The sequence below is a fragment of the Anas acuta genome, chromosome 7 (assembly GCF_963932015.1).
Source record: "Anas acuta chromosome 7, bAnaAcu1.1, whole genome shotgun sequence".
NCBI lineage: Eukaryota > Metazoa > Chordata > Aves > Anseriformes > Anatidae > Anas > Anas acuta.
Window position 1 is genome coordinate 3,503,048 of NC_088985.1, and position 19,606 is coordinate 3,522,653.

Sequence of the window (19,606 nt, forward strand, 5' to 3'; positions counted from 1 at the left end):
ATGGAGATACAGAGAATAAATAGGAAAAATGATGGTAATTGGTATTGAATTAGATATTACTTCCTCTTTTCTTCTCTCTCCCATTTCCTCATCTATCAGAGATGCTGTGCCAGTGAAGACAAACGGAAATGTCAGACTTAACATTGAAATATCATTATGCCATTAAAGTTTTAGGCACTACATTTGCTGCAAAGTACTATGTGCATTTGCTTAAAGAATGCTGCACGCTTAGCAGGTAATGAGTTTTCACATAAAGCTCTTAATATCTTCCAAATTTTCAGCACTGCAGGAACACAGCCTATCCTTTCATAGGAAGACTCATTTTTTTTTCTCCCTGCGTTAGCCTTTACATACTCTGCTTTCTGAGTAGCACACAGAAGCTACAGGCTCACCCGCTTTTCTGCGGCTTGATTAATAGCTTAACTCATGCTTTCTTTTCATTTCATTTTGGTTGCTGCCTCACTGACAGCCCTGACTCAAAAGCAAAGGCATTGCCCCTTGTCTGCTCCGAGCTGGGTGTGTTTGTTACCACCCATCAGGGTAAATCTGCACGGGGCAGTTGTTTTGCTCTAAACACAACCAGCCTTTTCAGCATTTCCAACAAGAGGCAGAAATGAAATAGCACCGTGATACTTCCTTCAGCCCCTTCTTTTCACTTCCACAGGTGTCTTCACCCCCACTTCCCATGGCAGCAGGGGACTTGTTCCTCATCCTTACAGCCTCCTCAATGGCACAGGTGGAGAACGTGTCTGTGTTCCCCCTGCTGCCATTTCCAGCCTCTGCTCCTGCTCCTTTTTATTACACCTCTCCCCTGAGGAGCATTCAGCCTGACCTTTTGCTCTGCAATCCCTCGATTCTTCCCCATCAGCCTTCTCCGAATTTCGGAGCGCGGAGGTGCAGTGTCAGTATCCTTCCTGCCATACGCTGCTGGAGCTCTGGTAACTACACTCACATCCCTCACCATGCTCTGGACACGTTCAGGGATCTTATGAGTCCTTCCTATTTGCTTCTCCTTTTTACCTATAGACATAGCATTCATCGAATATTTCCTGAATATTCTTTTATTCTATTCCTGAAATATCCTTCTACAAGCAAGAACGATTTCCCTGACTTGATGAAGGAATCTAAGCACTTGAAAATTCAGGTATTTACGGTGGTGTTAATATAAACCTTCAATTACAGAAAACATTGACAGTGACTCAAAGAAAGCTATCATTTTAAGCAAAAAGTCTCAGTAAAAACAACTCTGAAATATACTTTAAAATAGCAAGAAGTGACGCCTTTCAATTCATATTTTGAAAAGCAATATATTTTGACATACTTGCTTGGCTTTTTAGTTTCTCAAACTGTACACATGCAGTATTTTTTTCCCTACAATTTTCTTTTTTCAATTAATGAGGTTCTAGAATACTTTTAATGAAGTCTACTGTTTGGATAATCACAGGATTTTAAGAAGCATGGTGTAGAAATAAAAAGCTCTAAACAGTTTAACACCTGTAATAAAATAATCAAAGCATGCAGTAATGAAACTTCCACTTTCCTTGGCTGTCCTCCCTCTTTCACTTCCCCAGCACTGAATTCTGCAGGTTTCTGGTTCTGGTTTTAGTAGAAACTAGAATCCTTCTGAAACCTTGACCTTTTATATTTTAAGAGAAAGCTACAGAATTATCTAGTATTAGTACCATTATTCAAATAAATCGCTTGCCAGCGAGCACCCAGAATTAAGACGTAACTCCCAATTATAATTTACAAAGCCTTTGCAAAAATAAGAGTTAAGCAGAGGGCAGGAGACTTGATTATGAAAATTTATAAAGCTACAGAAGTTCAGAGCAAAGTAACTGCAGCGTAGGTCAACTACTTAAAAACCAGTAAACAATGTGTGGAGTAGCAAAGTTCCCTGTAACTAAGTTTTACAGGGCTCCATCTGTAAGCGACCACAGAAACTGCTATGTAACTCCTGAAAAACAGAGTTAGTGTAGAAGCTCTTGGCAGCATATTCTTAGCATGCTAGATGCATTCTTAGGCTAAATACTCAACGTAAGGGGATATATTACCTCTGACAATTTCCCTTCTCCCATGAATATTGTACATTTAAAACTGTCTATCTTGAACAAAAAAATATGTATATATCTATATGAGATCTCTTTTTACTCATTCCATACTACTTGAATTTTGTCAGAAAATAAACTTGCAGCGTCAGCTCCTCAGAAAAATTTGCCTTTAGAGAAGCCAGTGATTTGCCTGTATGAACTCCCAGGCAGTTCCCACAGTACCTGAGGCGATGTCAGGGAAAATATACATAGATCTCCAGCACAGCCAGCGATCCTGAAATAAAGTGTCCTCTCCCTGTAAGACAGCAGTCACAGGCAGCTTCGCGGTGACTGCCTGAATCCAGCACTACCTCTGTCATTGCTGTGGGTTTGTAAGATTATGGGTTTGGGGAAGGGATAGCAAGAAAATCCATGGGCCCTTTGCCTCCAGCAGCTCCAAAGCCCTTTGTGTCTGTCTCACTCCGACTCACCCCAGCCACAGGCTGGGGCAGGTAACTCTTCAGCCTCTCCAGCTGCTGCTCCTCAAGCTCTGGCCCCACGTGTGCATGTAGGTCTTAGATTTTTGGTGAAACTGCATATGCTCTAGTTTATGGAATTGTTGAAAATGTTTCCATTTTGCAGTTTTGTGCCTGCTACATCCCTCCAGTCTATTCCAGTGAGGGCTGTCAGAACAATCCATTTCTGTCGGAGCAGCTAACAGCTCAAGTGATAAACCGAAATGTGACTTTTCCATCACTGCCTTCATTTCTTCAGAAATCGAGAGCTATGAACAGTAACAACCTGCACATTTCAGTGGCCTGTAAACTGTGTCGTATACAAACCCCTGCCAAGTCCTACACAACAGATCACGAGAAGGTGGTGTTTCTTGCCATGGTGACCACTTTGCCTTGTTTCGGGATATCCTGCAGCAAAGCAAGCCCTGGTTGTTGATTCCCTCCTCCATCTCTATCCTTCATAACGGAGTCTGTCCGAGGCAAACAGACCGTGAAACCCAGCTCTGGATGGCTGTAACAGTGGCCATCGGCGATGAGAGAAGGTTATGTTTCATTGCGTGGGTTGAAGCTTTGTATGCAGTCCTCACTTACTAACCTCTGGGGTCAATCCCAATGATGAACATTTCAATGTAATTCCCAAACTTTGCTGCATACTACAATATAAACCCATGGACGTACAATGGAACTCATCACAACATTGCTGCCCAAGAGAAAAAAAATGCAAATGTAAGACAGATATCCAACACCCACCTCAAACACCTCTGTATTGACAGCTCACGTCCTGTTTATCTTGATTTTTGAATGCTGTAACCTAGTGACCTGCATCAAAAGTGTAAGTGCTTGGTGACAGCGATGGTAAGACAGACATTGTGCCTCAGCTATCTGCAGCCTCTGCAAAAAGCCTGTATAAGGCAGGCTCCTTCCACAGAGCTGGACCCCTCGTTTTACCTGCATGTTTTGGTTTCCCCACTGAGGCTGTGGCTGGCAATAACACAGGAACCAGCCTGCTAGGCTTCTTCCTTGGAAACACAAGCACTGCCTGGAGGCAGGGGATCAGGGGGAGGAGAAGGGATTTTTGAAGTACATTTAATGCAGTGGCTAAAGATTAACTAAATAGTACTGGGTTAAGGAAGGAAACTAAAATATCTGCTCTTAAAAGTAATTCCACACAGCAGGCAAACATCACAGCAACAATGTCTTCACCCAAAACTTCTCAGAGAGGGAGCTGCATGGCACTGGAGGTTCTCGCATAAAGAACTGATGGGAAGATAAGAACCAGGAGGTGGGAGGCCAGCACATGCTGCTCAATGTATTCAAGTCTTTGAACCTATTTGGAGAAGAGGATGAACAGGAAAGTGAGTGACAAGTCTGCTGATAACACTAACCTGTATCAGCTGGAAGGATAAAGCTGATTAATACAGGTGTCGTAACCTGGCAATATTGCATGTCTGTAGGAAGAAACGGAGATGAAATCCACAGCAGGTAATAGTCCTATCAGGCAGATGAGGAAACCTGTTCCCAAATTGACATACACAATGGTTAGCACTGAGCTGATTGAGATACTGGGGTTAGGATATGTTGCTCTGTGAATATCTGAGCACAGCGCTCCATAAAGGTCACAAGAGGAAATTGAATGGTTGGACTTAGTAGGAAAACAAGATAGAGGAAAACAAAAAATGTTATTATATCTCACATCACTATGTATGTGCCTGCACCTTGAGCAGTGCTCGCAGTTCCAAGCCAGCTCTCTGAAGAAGCGTGTCGTGGAATTGGAAAGGTCGAGGGGCAAGCAACAAGTCTGATCAAAGGCTTGGAGCACATTTTGTACAAGGAGTAACTCAATAGACAAACTTCTTCATCTAGAAAAAGCCAACCAGTGGGTTATACGCTAGGAAATTTTAAAATTACCAGCAGAAATGTTTTCTATCCTTTCCAAAACAATACACTACATTTTTGGAATCACAGATTTCACAGGACAAAACTTTATGCTTTGCATAGTGAAGCTGCAAAATCATATTGGAAGGTGTGGTGGTTCTCATAAACTGACAGCATTTCAAAAAGATACTCTACAAATTACAGGAGGGAAAACCCAGCGAAGACCATTAAGTAGAGAGAGAGAAGTGCCATAAGCGCATACTGCCAGGAGATTTTAAGGAAGCATCACTACCTGGCTCCCCTGCTCTTATGTTCTTCTCTTATAATATGCTCTTTGCTGGTGTTGAAGAGAGGGTAACAGACTGTGCTGACATTCGGCCTAGTATGTCAGAGTTGTGTGAATATTCTTATAACAGCTTAAACATCTTTCAAAAGCCAACAAAAAAAATCATGAAGGTCCAGTGGGTTGTTTCTAGAATTGATCCTTTCTTATTCTACACGTGTGGATCAAAATCCTCTACTTCTGGTTTCAGGTGCTGGCCCTGGGTGGCACGTGAAAGACTCAAACATGACTCCAGAGGAATCACTGCAGTTCTGAAGCTGTGCAGTAATTTATTTATATATATTTTTAAACTGTTATTCCTTGTTCTCCTTTTCTTTTAACACTTTCGTTTTAGTAGAGGTGTCATATCAGAGGGTAAGAAACGAGAATGACTTAAACAATAAGAAGGGGGAACTCTATAACCTGGTTTGCTTTACTTCGCAAGTCTTCCCTTCAAGTATCACATCAATTTTATCTTTTCAGCAAGGTCTCAATTCACCGGGCACCAAAGAACGCTGAACTGCTGCTCGATCACCTGGGGAGGTGATAGCATCACACACTTTCTGATCACAGCCATCCCTGGGAGAAGGAGCAAAGCGTACTCCAACATTTGGATCGGTGCACAGCATTCTCCCTCCTGCTGTTTTTATTTTCCAAAGTAATTTGTATGAGCCTCCACTGCAGCTTCCAAGTGCAAGACGGACAGAAGCCGTGACTCCGAGTGTCACCTTGTGTGACCTCCCACACAATAAATGAAAGCAGAAAGAACTTAGAGGCTCAGGGACAGATGACTCGAGGCACTGCTGCCCTTGCTGATACCAAAGCCTGCATTTTGTCATCAGCCTCTTTGAAAAGGAAGCTTGCATTTCATTTCTAACCACATACCCTGTCCTGCCCCTCTGAACGTGATGAACCATTCGTTATGTTGTGTTCTGGACTTCCTTCAGAGGAACTCCAAGGTTCTGGGTAAGGTTTTCTGGAAAGCCTTGAAATAAGAAAAATCTTCTGGCAAGAAAAGAAAGCAAAAGAAAATACACACATTGGCACCTTCCCACGTAGCCTAGGAGTTTGTAGATATAAAAAGTTGTGGGTTTTTTCCCCCCACAAACATCAGAGTAAGACCCCAGAGCAAACAAGCATGGTCATGTTGGATCCCTTTGGATAAGGATGAGAAGCAGAGTCCTTGGCTAACGCGCTGAAAGCCTGCTGACAGACTGCAACTCTCCCTCACACCCACTGCCAATCCTAACAAGCGATGACAGGCACTATCTGAAATATACTTTATTCCAAAACAACAATGTTTTTCTTTTTAACTTCCTTTAAGACTGTTTATCATGGTATGAGTTCCCAGTATGCAGATCCTTTCCCCAGATTATTTTATTGCAAGCCGGTGCAATGAAAAAAATGCATACAAGCATTTAAGAATCAGACCAAATTTAATGGAATTAAAATTCATCTCTCTCCCCATGCCCTCTTATTTGTTTACTTCTTTGATTTCTGGGGAAACTCCGGCTTTCCCCATAAAATGTAGCTATAAAAAAAATACAAGGAAATATGTCCCCAAGGGTTGACTTCATACAAGGTCTGATACTTCCAACACTGTGATAGTTGCTGTCTTATGATGCTAGTGATAACTGTTGTAAAGTAAAATCATCTCCTCTCCAAGCTTTATAAAAAAATGGAGTTGCACAGCTTGGATCTAATATATTTGCATCCATAACAGAGGCTTTGACAAGCGTCCCACAGTACAGTGCTGGTGAAATACAGCCACTACTGAAATTCTATAGAATGAAAGCAAAGCATGTCTTGGGGAGAGACCCCACGAAATGCACACATCTCACCCATCCCATAGGTGATCTATTGCTTATACAAATCCTGAAATGTAGTGGCTTTTATGAAAAAAATCCACAAACTTGCTCTCTTTGGAAAATAAATTAACGCACACAAGGCTGAATTAAACACAACCTGTTCTGATACCACACTGTAGTTATGAATGTAAGTGCATAGACTGTCACAGTTAATCCATCAGGGTGTTAGTAACACTCCTACACAATTTAGAAATCACAGTTTTCCTCCCTTTTTAGACACTTTGAAGACGAAAGAAAGGGTTAGGACTTGAGCTTCCCTGCCCATCTGCCTGAGTAGTGCATCAGTGACCATCAGATGCTGAAGGTGGTCGCTTCACCCAAGGAAGAAGATGGAGCACACAGCAGAAGAAAATGTCATCTTCCAGACATTACCTTTATCAAGGATCCCCTGCAAAGCAAGCTGTACAGGACCTTTTTCAGAAAAGCACAAGACAGATATTCCAATAACTTGCTGGGAAAAGACAGAGCCTACCTGAGGCTCTGTATTTCAGCACAGGCTGTATTTAGCTAGCCAGCTCTCTGACTGAGGGCTTTTATAGATGGTATCTGCCACACCATAAATCGCTTTTGGCTGTCTGACTTTTCTTTGAGAGATTAACTCTTCATTTTAGAGTTGACCTGGTATCTGCGATGAGGCCACTCAGCCAAGGAAAGCCACTTAACTCGAGTTTCACATCAGAAGAGCTCTCCCCAGCAAGCACTGCAGGTCTGGCTTCGGGGCCACCCAAGGAAGCTGTGTGTAGGCAAGTATCTCCAGCCCTTGGCTGCAGCACATGGCACTTCCAGAAGGAAGCTCAATTCCCTGTTAAATTAAAAGTGGAGATTCACAACATGCTCTGTCTGAAGAGTTTTTTCTCTGAACTTTGTCTCGAGTTTATAGTGCAATAATCCATGCATCCAAGTAGAGCTTGCCAGGAGTTCTCAGAAAGGGGTAGGTCACGGCAGCTTCATTTCTGTCCTCTCTTTGGGCTCCTCTAAGCAGCCCAACTCCCAGCAAGCAAAAACATCTCATCTGATACATGAGCAACACCTGCCATCCTCAAATCAAACATTGTCTTAAGGAAGAAGATATTGCCTCTTCATTTAACTCTTCTTTTAACCACTGAGCTGATGCAAAGAAGCCACAGAACACATGAAAATAGAATTACTGAGTTGCGATTTCCTTCCTCCTACAGGTATTTTCCCTTGCAGCAGAACTCAGCTGAAGTATCAGTAAACTTCACTGACAACAGCCAGGTCATAAATACTGACCTTGGTGTTCTGCTGGTGTACGTCAGTGCAGCTCCAAAGATTTTAGCAGTGCAAGATTTACTTGCACCTGATGGCGATATAGTCTGTGATGTTTGTTAAGCCAAGCTGAGGACTCTTAAAAGGACAACCAAGGAAGAGCTTCTCAAAGCCCTCCAGCTAGATGTGAAATCAGGACTTTCAGCATCCTAAATATAAAATAGACAACATGCTTCCCTTTCCCACAACAAGGAAGGAAGGAAACGTTTTCTCAGTATTACACCATTAAGCCAGAACTATATCATATTATTTCAGATTCAGCAGAACTTAATTAGGTAGGAACAACAGTTCTGCAACCACCAGGAAACACTACGGTCTGCAAGTTACTTTATTATATAAAGTCTGCAAGCTAACATTGTCCAAAGAACGTTTGTACAAAAGTGAGATCATTTCCTCTATTACCTACAGAAAAATGGATACTCCTGGTATCATCCTAATTGCAGTGAAGCAGTTATTGTAGCCATGCAAGGACAGGTATTCCACTAATTAGTGAGATCTATGCCACTGTCTCCTCTAGTATTTCCAAGTTTTATTTCTGCTGCATTTCTCACCTAAGGACAAAACCTACTGTCCATCTCCACTTCAACAGTCCTTAACGAGAAACAAAGAGATGAGCCAAAACCAGAAACTTCTGGAACAGGAATTATCACCGAACTCCTCCATTAAGAAGCAAAAAGGACAGAAATCAGAAGTCTCTGTGTGTGTTTATGGGCTCTTATTATCTTCGTTCTGTTTTTATACATCCGTCCTCTGGTCCGTGGCACCACTTTTGGTTACTTGGTTTGACTTTTTTGTGCTTTTCTTGGGGTGGGGGGAATGGGGATATGTTCAGTTCCCTCCCCACACCCCCCCCCCCCGAATTTAGGTATCTATAGTGAATGAATAATCTTCTGCTAAAATACATCCTGTGTTTAGGGCTACCCAAAAACCACACATTACAGCAGTATCAGTACTGAGGACATAAGGTTTATAAGGCCGTTACAGTCAATGGAAAAACATGCATTAAAGTATTACTGGGAGCAGGATGAGACCTTTAATATATGAAGCCATTAAAAGCAAACAAAACAAAACCTTTTGAAGAGGTTACCTGAAACTGGTTAACAAACTGCCAAGGGATAAGAGTCCTATTTATAGGGAAAGCACAGTATATTTTACATCAGAAAAGGAACAAGAAGAAATCAGCCTGCTGAGAAAATGATCTACAAGTATATTAACAGAGACTATTGTGACTCAAAACTGAAAGAAGCAGGGCAAAATGACAAAAGAAATTATCAGCAAAGCTTTGCTATTCAGTCACTGAAGGCAGAGACAGAATCTCGCACAGATACATAAATCATGAAAAAGAAGTATTTATCACACCAGAAGGAATATTTACTACCTAAAATGACTGTGTAAAGGCAGATAAACACTTCACTGTGGTATACAATTAAATGGATTGTAGCATAAAACAGCCTTCGATATGACAGCCTGGACTCAACGACCAAAAGCCTCTTTGTTTTTAGTTGGGAATCAAGATCTGCCAATGTAATAAAATCCGTACTTGAAAACTGAACACACAAAAAAGGGTGTATTAGTTAACTTGGAAAGAAATGCAATTTTCTACATCTCAGTAAATTGAAACAATATATATTGATAGCAGTGACCTTTCTTGAGACTTGCAAAGCAGAAATTCACACTGGATGCAATACCCAAAAGCTGTGCTCCTTAAATTAAATTCACCATCTATCCCCCGTCCCGTTGACAGCTACACGCTCAGTGCGAGCACAGCAGAAAGAGGGAGTCGTGTGCCCACACAAGGACGTTCTGCAGCACCAGTCCCCAAGTTTCAGATGAACAACAAACCTCTAAGGCAAGCAGGAGGAACACCATGTGTCTTCCTCCCCACACTTCCAAAGCAAACACCGAGACCCAGTCCTGCTCGATCTCCATTTCCAGGGTATTTCAGTGTGCCCGCGTGGGACAGGAGCACCAATCCTGGCAGCTAACGCAAAGAATCTGATGGAGGGGGAAAGATTTACAAATATACATTTTTATTGTCCCAATTTTTAAAAAAAAAAAAAAAAAAACTTTCTTTTAAAACAGAGTAAAAATCTTGAACTTTCCACAATCTATCTCATCCACCCATGCTGATGGAAGGTTACGACAGAACAAGATCATAAAAGGGATTAAACAGAGGACAAGAAAGTCCATTAACATAACCCTTCCTGCTGGTCTACCTCCCTTGGAGCATCGTACATGTGGCATTAACACTGATGGAGCTTTGTTTTAATTGCCTGGGAAGTAGTTTTAAGAATGAAACCAGTCTACTTAAAATCATATATTTATCATGTTTAAACAGCCACTTGCTTGTTCATCTCACTTTCTTCCTGCTGTAACTCTCCCAAAGATGCCCATCGGCGGATAACACGGAGCAGTCTTAAACACTGCTAAGCCACTCACCAGGACAGCGGCTGCTTTTATAGTTATTAAGCAAGTGGGCGCACATTTAATTACAGAGACGGTTATCTTGGCTTTTTCTGTAAAGGAAGGTAATTCTGACCAGGACACTACGCCGTAATGACACATTAATTCTGCTTTATCATCTAATTCAGAGTGTGGGCATTAGTGATTTCAATGAACTAATTGTGTTAGAATCTTAAGGCGGGATTTACACTGATTTATGTGACATGATTGTTGATTACACTTCACACTCGACAGTACAAAAATTCAAAAAAACTGCCTGGAGAAGAAAAAAAAGAAAGCAACTCCGCACCCAAGAAGTACAGCTGTAGAAGATAAAGTGTGCACCTGAAGTATGAAGAAGCCAAGCGTTGGGTGAGCAATGAGTGAAAACCCAACAGCATCGGTAAGGTTATACCTGTTAACAACTGAGGACATTACTGCAAAGTTTTCACCCCATAAACTAAAGCAAAAAATTGCCTGACATAGATTTAGGCCCGTAATTACTGCTGTGCTTTGCTGAGTATTTCTGGTTTCACTCTACTGGTGTTATCACGTCACATCCACCACAAACATCTCGTCATGGATGAGGGAAACTACTATAATTGCAAGAAAATTACAGCAGTAATAACTATTTATGATTAGAAAATATTTAGCTTTCTCCCCTGCTCATACCCTCCCCCTTTTCTTTGGTTTATCTGATGTGATATAAAAGCATATGGAAAAATCTATTGTTGAAGAAAATTGACTATGGCATATTTGAACAACCAGGGGTGTCATCTCTGGGGACTCAGGAATTCAGAGCATTATCATACCACTGATTTTCAAATCTAACTTAATCAGCAGAGAGTTCTTGTTAAAAAAAATAAAAATCAATATCATAGTAAAGCTCTGACTTTTTCAAGTCTAAAAAGTAACTGGGTTGGCTCCTAAAATAATTTTTACTGTGTTTTAGAACCAGAGAAAATTAGGAGTTATAAATGCCTTTGAAAAACAACAACAGCAAACAAACAGAAATGCCATCAAACCAAAAAACAACAAACAAACTTGCTTCTGAGAAATTAAATACCAATTCCTATAATTTTATGGGCAATCTTTATTCCTTCCTTAGCTTTTATGCAGATGAAACTTTGCTATGAAGCTAATATTTAGGCTTCCAGATTGCCGGTTGAAATATGCTCTTCTTCAGCAAAGCTAGTTATAGGTTCTTTAAAAAGATAATTCACCAAGGTCTGGGCATTATTGACAATCTTTACATGTAGCAAACCAGTCGCCCTGTCACCAAGATGTTGTGTGCACAGGGTTACCTACAATTGCTCTCCGGGGGAACCCTAAGAACAACAACATTTATGGATGAGGTACAGAAGCACAGTCAGACCACCCAAAATTAACACTGCACACATTGCATAAAACCACGCTGAATGGAAAATAAAAAGGTCTTGTAACCGAGATTGATAACACACAGATGCATCACATACAGATGCAGCAGACTCTGTCGTGAAACTGTGCTAAAATACAGCAGCCAGCAAGGTGGGATTGCTCAGCACAAGCCTAATCAGTGGCAGAAGGAAATCAGCTGCTCGAGGTGTGGGGCAGCTGGATTGCTATAGCACAGAATTGGGGGTTACCAGATTTCAAAAAAAAAAAAACAAAAAAAAAAAAAACAAAAAAAAGTTTCCTTCCCAGGGAAGGAAGGAAAGTAGCTGTTTCCTTCCAGGATCACTCCTTGTGAGATGCTGCACGGCCCCAGTATTTCCGTCTGAATTTATTACGGACAAAATCCTATTCAGTACTCTCTCAGGAGAACCATTTCACAAACAGCAGGGACTCAAGAGAAATGATCATAAACCAAAGCCCTGTAGAGAGCTATATTTTCCTGAGCAGAGCTGGAAAAAAAAAAAAAAAAAAGGTGGGACATTATATATGTTTGCAGGATGATATAGATCTCTCACACCCGTTTATATCACCATCTCCTTGCTAAGATAACCCAGTATCAATCCAAGTCGGCAATTACATTCTGATTTTTAGAATGGTTTTGAGTGGTACCACGAATATCAGTTCTAGAGAAAGGGGTGTAATTAATGCAGGGTGCGTATCTTGAAATGTAACATTTTTCTTAGTGTTTTCCTGAAAATGATTGCTTTGCCCTCTGGCTCAGCCTCCCTTAGATTGTACTGTAGATGGTAAGAATTTGAACACCAGCTGCCCATCTCATCCCTTCCCTGCCAAGGGAAATAAGGCAAGGAGGGGAATGGGAGTGGGAGCCCATTTCTGAGTTTCCTGGTAGTGAATGATGCAGTAAATCCCTCACGTCACAGACCAGTTGTGTGAAATCAGCTAGGTCTTGTGATACATAGCAAATCCTTGGGCCATGCTCCTTTTTCTGCATCTCCTTTCTAAGATCCACTGTGACTTTTTTTCTTGGAACCATACAGTACTACAGTATTTAGAAATACATTAAACATTTTCAATCAAAGACCACTAAGGATAAGGGGTGGATATGATGAGGAAAGATGGTACCCAACCTAAGCCTTGCAGATTTTGCCACATCAGCCTGCAGAATTTATTATAGAATTTCTTATTCCGCAGGTTTCTTGTGTCCCGTAAAATTCAGGAATGCTGAAAAGTAATGAATGGCACAACTTGTTTTACTGCTGTTGTTTTCATTTCATGGATCTCTGACTTTCATTGTGGTGGGCTTTTATTTTCTCAAAGTTCTTTTGAAGTCACAAAAAAAACAAAATCACAGAAAACAGGTTGGAAGGGACGTCTGGAAGCCACCTTACCCAACCTCCTGCTTTAAAGCTGAATTGGGTGTTTCAGGACTTGGTTCACATTTTCAGCACCTCAAAGGATGGAGACTCCACAGTCTCTCTGGGGCTGAGTTGGAAACGAGTTATTCCCACCCAGGAAATTTCTCACAATAGGAAGAAAAAATTCCTTTCTTGACATTTCAAAAAGGAAGAAACGTGGAAAGTTGACTCTCACGCTGCTTCCCCAATCTTCACTCATTCTTGGACTATGAGCGATAGCACAGATAAGAACCTTCAACCACACTTTTTTATTTTCATACCTAGCAAGAAGTTTACGGGCTTGGTTCATTACACAAGGTAATGAGTAACTGGGTATGCACCTTCAGAGGCCAGATTCCACTTCTAAATGATTGCTGGAATGAGCCAGAATTCATGTTCTAATACTACACAGTGTAATCACAGGGCAGAGCTGTATATTCAAGCACAAAAGCAGGTACATACTTTTAATTATTACTAACATGATTCCAATCTCATGGTTGAATGATCTGTATGTGCAATGCAAGATAATCATCATCCACAGTGCATAATTTAGACTGTCACAGAAGATGCTTACCTAAAGAAGTTTGCACTCTATCAAGTCCTCCTGTTGTTATGAAATAGAATTTTATTTTTTCCACTTTAAGCATTAACCCCAGAGGTTAATTTTAATTTTGCTCTTCAAACCAAGCATTTTAAAGTGTTCGCTCCCAGAGAGCTGTCTGCTTAAAAACAGGGTGAATTTCTGCTATTTTGGGCCTGTCTGGCAAACAGGGAGAAGTCTTTTGTTTTTGGCCAGTGGGATTTTGTCAGTCTGGATTACAACTCAACTGAGATGGAAGCAGCAGGCCCTAGCAAACAGAGAGACCTGTTGAGTGGTGTAATTTATGTCACGTGAACCAGAGGTCTGGGCGGTCCTACAGCAGCAGTGTAATGGCAGCAAAGCTCTGTGGACAGTGCTCGTATCACACCAGACCTCCTACATCAGCAAAGCCCCTCTGGCCTCGTGGCCACCTTGCTGCTTTCCCCCCCATCAGAGACCCTGCGGCTGAGAGCTTGGCTGTCTTGGCTCCTCCTCTTGCCTACTGTTTGCTGGTGGTTGCATCACGTTACTGCTGAGCAATCATGTCTAAAATACGTGAGGGCTTCTCGTTCGCTAAATGAGTTTCCCGTAGCATTTTCTCTAACTTCCTAAAAGTTGGCAACGTCCCAGCCATGGCACCTACCCCCAGTGGCAGCAGGTGCCCTGAGAAAGCAGCCAGGGCATCCATCGGCTTTGCTCCCGACAAAAGCTCACAGCCCACCAGACACAGAGCAGATCCCTAGGACACTCAGTTGCTCTAGGTGAATAGATACTGTGGCAATAACTGGTTTTCATAAGCCATCAAATTACTTAAATTGGGCTTAACATCCGCTGCTGTATATTTGTCTCTATCATGGCTACTATCAGAGGGAACAAAAAGAACCCAGCTCAGTTCTCAGCACACAAGTTGTGCTGAAACGTATCTGAAAAAAAGCTCTCTCTCTTTATTTGTAACCCCATCAGAGTTGCTATGAATGGTCCCTGAATTACTTGGGCACTAACCATGCTTCTAGCACAATCTAAAACACCCTAAGGGCATTTAGTATCTGACAGCACAACTAGGGTAAGACAGAAAAGCCTTTTGTAGACAGCTAATGCGTGCCTAAAAGTACATGCATATTTCAGTTACGGTTCAAGATGTTACTTCTGTTGTCAGAATTATTCATAAAAGCGAAAATCTGATGCTATCATAGCACGTGAACTCGGACTCAATTTGCCATTCACTGCCATTGTAAAGCCTTCCATCTCGAAAACCACAGGTAAGCCTGAAAATGCTTTCAGTGCGTAAGATATCATTGTGAAAGCAACTTGTCACCAACTTCATAATAATAATGTTTTAAATGTCTATAACCTCTGATAGGTCCCAAACCACTTCAGGTTTGGAAGCCTTTGGAAGTAGCACAGCCAAGGCCAGTACACAGACAGACACGTCATGGACCACTGAAGTGGCATCCCTCTAAAGCTCCCAAAAGGAATACGAGAACTATATTTTTTTGCCTCATTATTTTTCATTTCTGGGTAATTCTTCACTTTGTTTTTCTCTGCAGAACCAGAAGAGCCAGAGTGCTACCAAAAATGCAAAGTAAAAGGTTTAAAGATGCATTTTCTAAGCCAAAAATGAGAAAACTTCAGTACTGCTATTTTTTTTTCATTACTTTTGTCTCAGTTTTGCAAGACCTATGAGACTAAATCTGATTTGATACCAGGGTAAGTCACAAGGAAACCCACTGAAGTTAAAGAAATGACAGCTGTGTGAAACTGGTAGAGAAAGTGAGATGAAAACTGTTCCCCTGAACACGGAGCACTCGGAGGAAAGACTCAAACCACAGCTTGCTTACCTGCAGGCGTGCACAAAGCCTCCCACGGCACTGCACCACAACGAACACATCGCACAAACGAAAATCTTTGCAGATAGCTCCATCTCTTCTGATACAGATCTTGTAAAGGTAAATATAAAATTTTGTAACATTTCAAAGGGAAAAAAAATGCTTCTACCTCCACAATACCTTTCTTCAAAATTACTCTCAGCCAACCTCCTGCTGCAGCAAAAAAGGGCACGCTGGAGAAAACAGGCAGCACCTGGCCAAAATGAGACCAGGTGAAAGCCGTTCCCAGAAGTGACTCTGCCTGCCCACCTGGCTGTCCTCCTGGGCTCCTTGTTCTCTGAGACTGCCAACAACATTTCAGCAGGAACAGGAACACCACATCATAACCTTGCACTTGCAATGCAACCAAAAAGTCAGATGTCTCCTTCAATCTAGTACCCTTGCCTTCTGCTCGTTGCTGACCCCTACCCAACCCTACGCATGGATTAAAAAAGAGATTTACAACCTGTAACTTCTAATCCAGGCCTGGCTCCAGACCAGAAGTGTTTTCCCATGGCTTTATTTAAAGGGCTGGATGGCCCATCACAGGTCAGCTTTCAGCTCCAGTTCAGGAGGACCACACCATTTCATTCTGTTTCCTTCTCTCCCTGTGAGGGACATGGACAAGGAGTCATGAACACAAGGCAGCTAACCCACGTGAACTGCCGAGGGGGAAAAACACACCTGGACAAGTTCATAGGAAATAAATCTACAAATAGATACATACATATATATATTATATATATATATATTACTTTACATTCATGATTTTAAGGCCAGGGTTTCCTGATGGGTAGCGCTGGCAATACTTGAAGGGCAATAAGAAGCTTATTCTGAGGTTTCTTTTAAAATGTAAAATATCCTAGTAAATTATGTATCTAGGAGAATAACCCAAAATGGAAGTGGTGAGCTTTATTCAGAGACCTGAAATACACCCAGTGTTGAGTTGGAGCAGAGCTTTTAAAGATGATTTTAAGGAACTCTCTCAATACAGCAGCAATGTATTCTCTTCATGTACAATCATTCAGAAAAGTTATTTGATTCACTGGGATTCTCCTTTTATGCTTTATGATTTTCTTTTCTTAAACGCTGCTATATATTCCCATGTTTAACAGATCATACTTTAATATTTGCCATTATTTCTTGAAATGGTGCGTATGGAGCCTGACTGCAGTTACAGAATTCCTACCAGTTTTACTTACATGTATTTACCGATTTGTAGCTGTGCTTACATGTTATGTACATTAAACAACAGTAAGAAAAACAAGAAGCATCCTATTCTTTAGCATTCAGATTTTCAAAGAAAAAAAACGTAAAGCAAGTTTTCTTTATTATAAGCATTACTGACAGAAGATTAAATGAAGCTCAAAATTAGAGGTTTATAGCCAGTTCCCCCAAACCCTAAGATACTGTTTCCAGAAAAGACTCACTGGTAGACATTTCCACGTTGCCTTCCACCATTGCCATGTTATCTCTGATAATATCATGTTATCTCTGATATTTCCTTTTTCTACTATGAATATACAGAATAAAAGTCTTGCCGTTACCATTTGTGAGCAGGGTTAGGCACACTGTGTGGGCTACCCAAGAAGTGACTGCAAGTGTGTGCCTCCTCTTTTTGACGTTTGCCTCCTACCAAATTAGGAGGAATTTGGTGGTTTGTAAGGATCGGGGGGTAGCAGTGTCACCTTTTTCCTAAACACAAAGTAGTGCTGCCATCCCTTTAGACTTCTCACAGCTGCACAAAACGGTCCCTTTTCTCTCACCAAGCAAGCTCAGCTCTCCCTCCTTTCCAGAAAGAGCAAAAGTAGTGAATTCACTTAACTCTGCCAGGCTGCTCCACGCCCCAGATGGGAATGGAGTGAGGTGTAGACAGGACCATCACTGCCCACCGCCCCACGGGGCTCCTTCCAGCAGGGTTTGGGAGGGAAAGGAGGAACATACTGGGGCTCTGTGTAGTGAAGAGAGGAGGTGGGGACAGGTTCCCCATCTGCATTTCATGTTCTGCATCCTCATCACTCAAGGAGAGGAAGGTAAAAGAATCCTCAGACAAGATATGTCTCCTCTAGAATAGATTAAAATATAGTAATGCATCACCTGCAATCTATCATGTTTTAGCCAGTAAATATCCCTCTTAAACATTATAGGGGCTGGAGGGAGAAAAAAAAAAAAAGAAAAAAAAAAAAAAAGACGTGCATGCAATCTGCTCTGTCCTTGGGAAATAATTTACTAAATTGCTGATGTGGAGCCGCTATATGCCAGGGAAGAAAGGTGAGCAAATAATCATCCAAATATATTTGAAAGTCCTATTTCAAGAATTGTTTTCTTTACTCGATTTGTTGCTCCCTTCTGTCTGAATGTCACTGCACATCACTGACGGCCTCCTCGTAACCCTGGCAACCTTCACATCCCTGCTTGGGCTGGCAGCCATGGCAATCCCAAAATAAGTTCCTTTAAAGTTGAGTGTAATGACTGCTAGGATGTTTCCCAATGCTGGCATACTTAAGGTCATTGTGCTGCAGGAGTCCAGCTTCTTTCAGGTATTTACAAGCTCACAAAGCCCAGAAAGGCAATTTTCCCCTTGTTCCTCAAGCCGGAGGATGCTCGGCTTTTGGGGCCAGCCTGGTCTGTGCAGCAGCAAGGCGCATGCGGTGTGTTCATGGGGGCATAAACCATGCACTAATCCCACAGCTAAAGCTAATTTGAGCAACAGCGTGCTTGAAGATTTTTATTCTTTTGTCTAATTAATTAGCAGAATGGCAAATCAATTCAGTTACAAGAACTAAAGAACCAAAGATCTCAGATAATTAAACGTTAACTCAATGAAAATCTGTTAATCCTTCCACAATGCGGATTGCTTTATAAATTTCAGTGCCCGGCATATCGCTTTTCATCAGCCCTTGAGTGCAAGAACTTGCAAAGCAAACCCATTAAAAGACATATCAAGAGAAAAGCCTCACGTGATAAATTCGTTAGCCAGGCTTTTTCCATGGGGGCATTGCTATACTAGAGCCGTGTGGATAATTGGTAAGAGGATTTTGCCTTGAGTTGTGCTGTTGTTACCAAATTGTTTGTAAAAAGATTGGGAAGTTCTCCAATATCAACATTATCGGAAAATCATTAATTTCTTCAGCCTGTAATGAATCCAGCACAGATAATTTGCGAACACTTGGTTTCAAACACCCAATTCACACTGCACTGGTCAGTAACTTCAGTATTTCCCTGTTCCCAGGTGAACTAACTCACCCCAGCGGTGTGGGACACCCAAAGGGCACACCTCCATCTGACACTTTGGAAGTCCCTTGGCTCTCCATGTGATTCTCATGAAACAGTGGGCTGGAAGGCCTGGGCTAGAGGAGAACACAGGGAATTAGACGATCAAGATGCCAAAGTACGGCAGGAACGACAGAAACACTCTTATTTTGCTGACGCTCAGGAGATGTTTGCCCTTGCTGCCAGTTCTCGCTAGCTTCTGCTTAGTCGTTCCCTGACTGCTTACTCGGTTCAAGTAAATCTGTTCCCTGCATAATTTTGCCCCTTTCCGAAAGAGGAATCTATTTCAGAAGCAGAGTATTTGTGACAGCCAGTTGTTGTCATGGTGTCACAAAAAGACAACGCAGAGCTGGCACAAACTCGCAATGAGGAAGGGGGCAGAAGAGGGACAGAACAGCAGGAAGCCGTGCTGATCAAAGCCAAATGTGTTTCCCTCTCAGCAGGAAAAATAAAAAACCTTAGCCAAACGCATCCTTGCGACATCCCCTTCGTTTCCCCTCCAAGTCTGCCCCCAGCCTCCTATCATCCCACTGCACAACCTGCCTGCTGGGGCTGCCTGGGGCTGCTTCATTTTCCCTCTCGAGGCCATGGGATACGTGCTTCTGCTCCACAGCGGAGGCAAATTCCCCAAAGTTTTGGTTAGCTCACCTTCTCCATGCTCCCAAACGTAAATTGGTTTTCTGGGGTGCGGAAGTAAAAACTGGCAGACACAACAAGAAGGATTTTGTCTCCTGGGAATCACGCCGGGATGCTGCCTCCC

The 19,606-nt window shown here is 42.0% G+C and overlaps 1 long non-coding RNA gene across 2 annotated transcripts in view; it reads right to left on the bottom strand.

Annotated features, from left to right (window-relative positions):
- Window positions 1–16,260, bottom strand: part of LOC137859896 (uncharacterized) — an 80,891-nt gene extending 64,631 nt beyond the window's left edge. For both annotated transcript variants that reach the window (XR_011098635.1, XR_011098634.1), the window contains exon 1: window positions 15,547–16,260. This is a non-coding gene — a long non-coding RNA (uncharacterized lncRNA). The remainder of the gene's footprint in view (window positions 1–15,546) is intronic.
- Window positions 16,261–19,606: the final 3,346 nt, after the last annotated feature.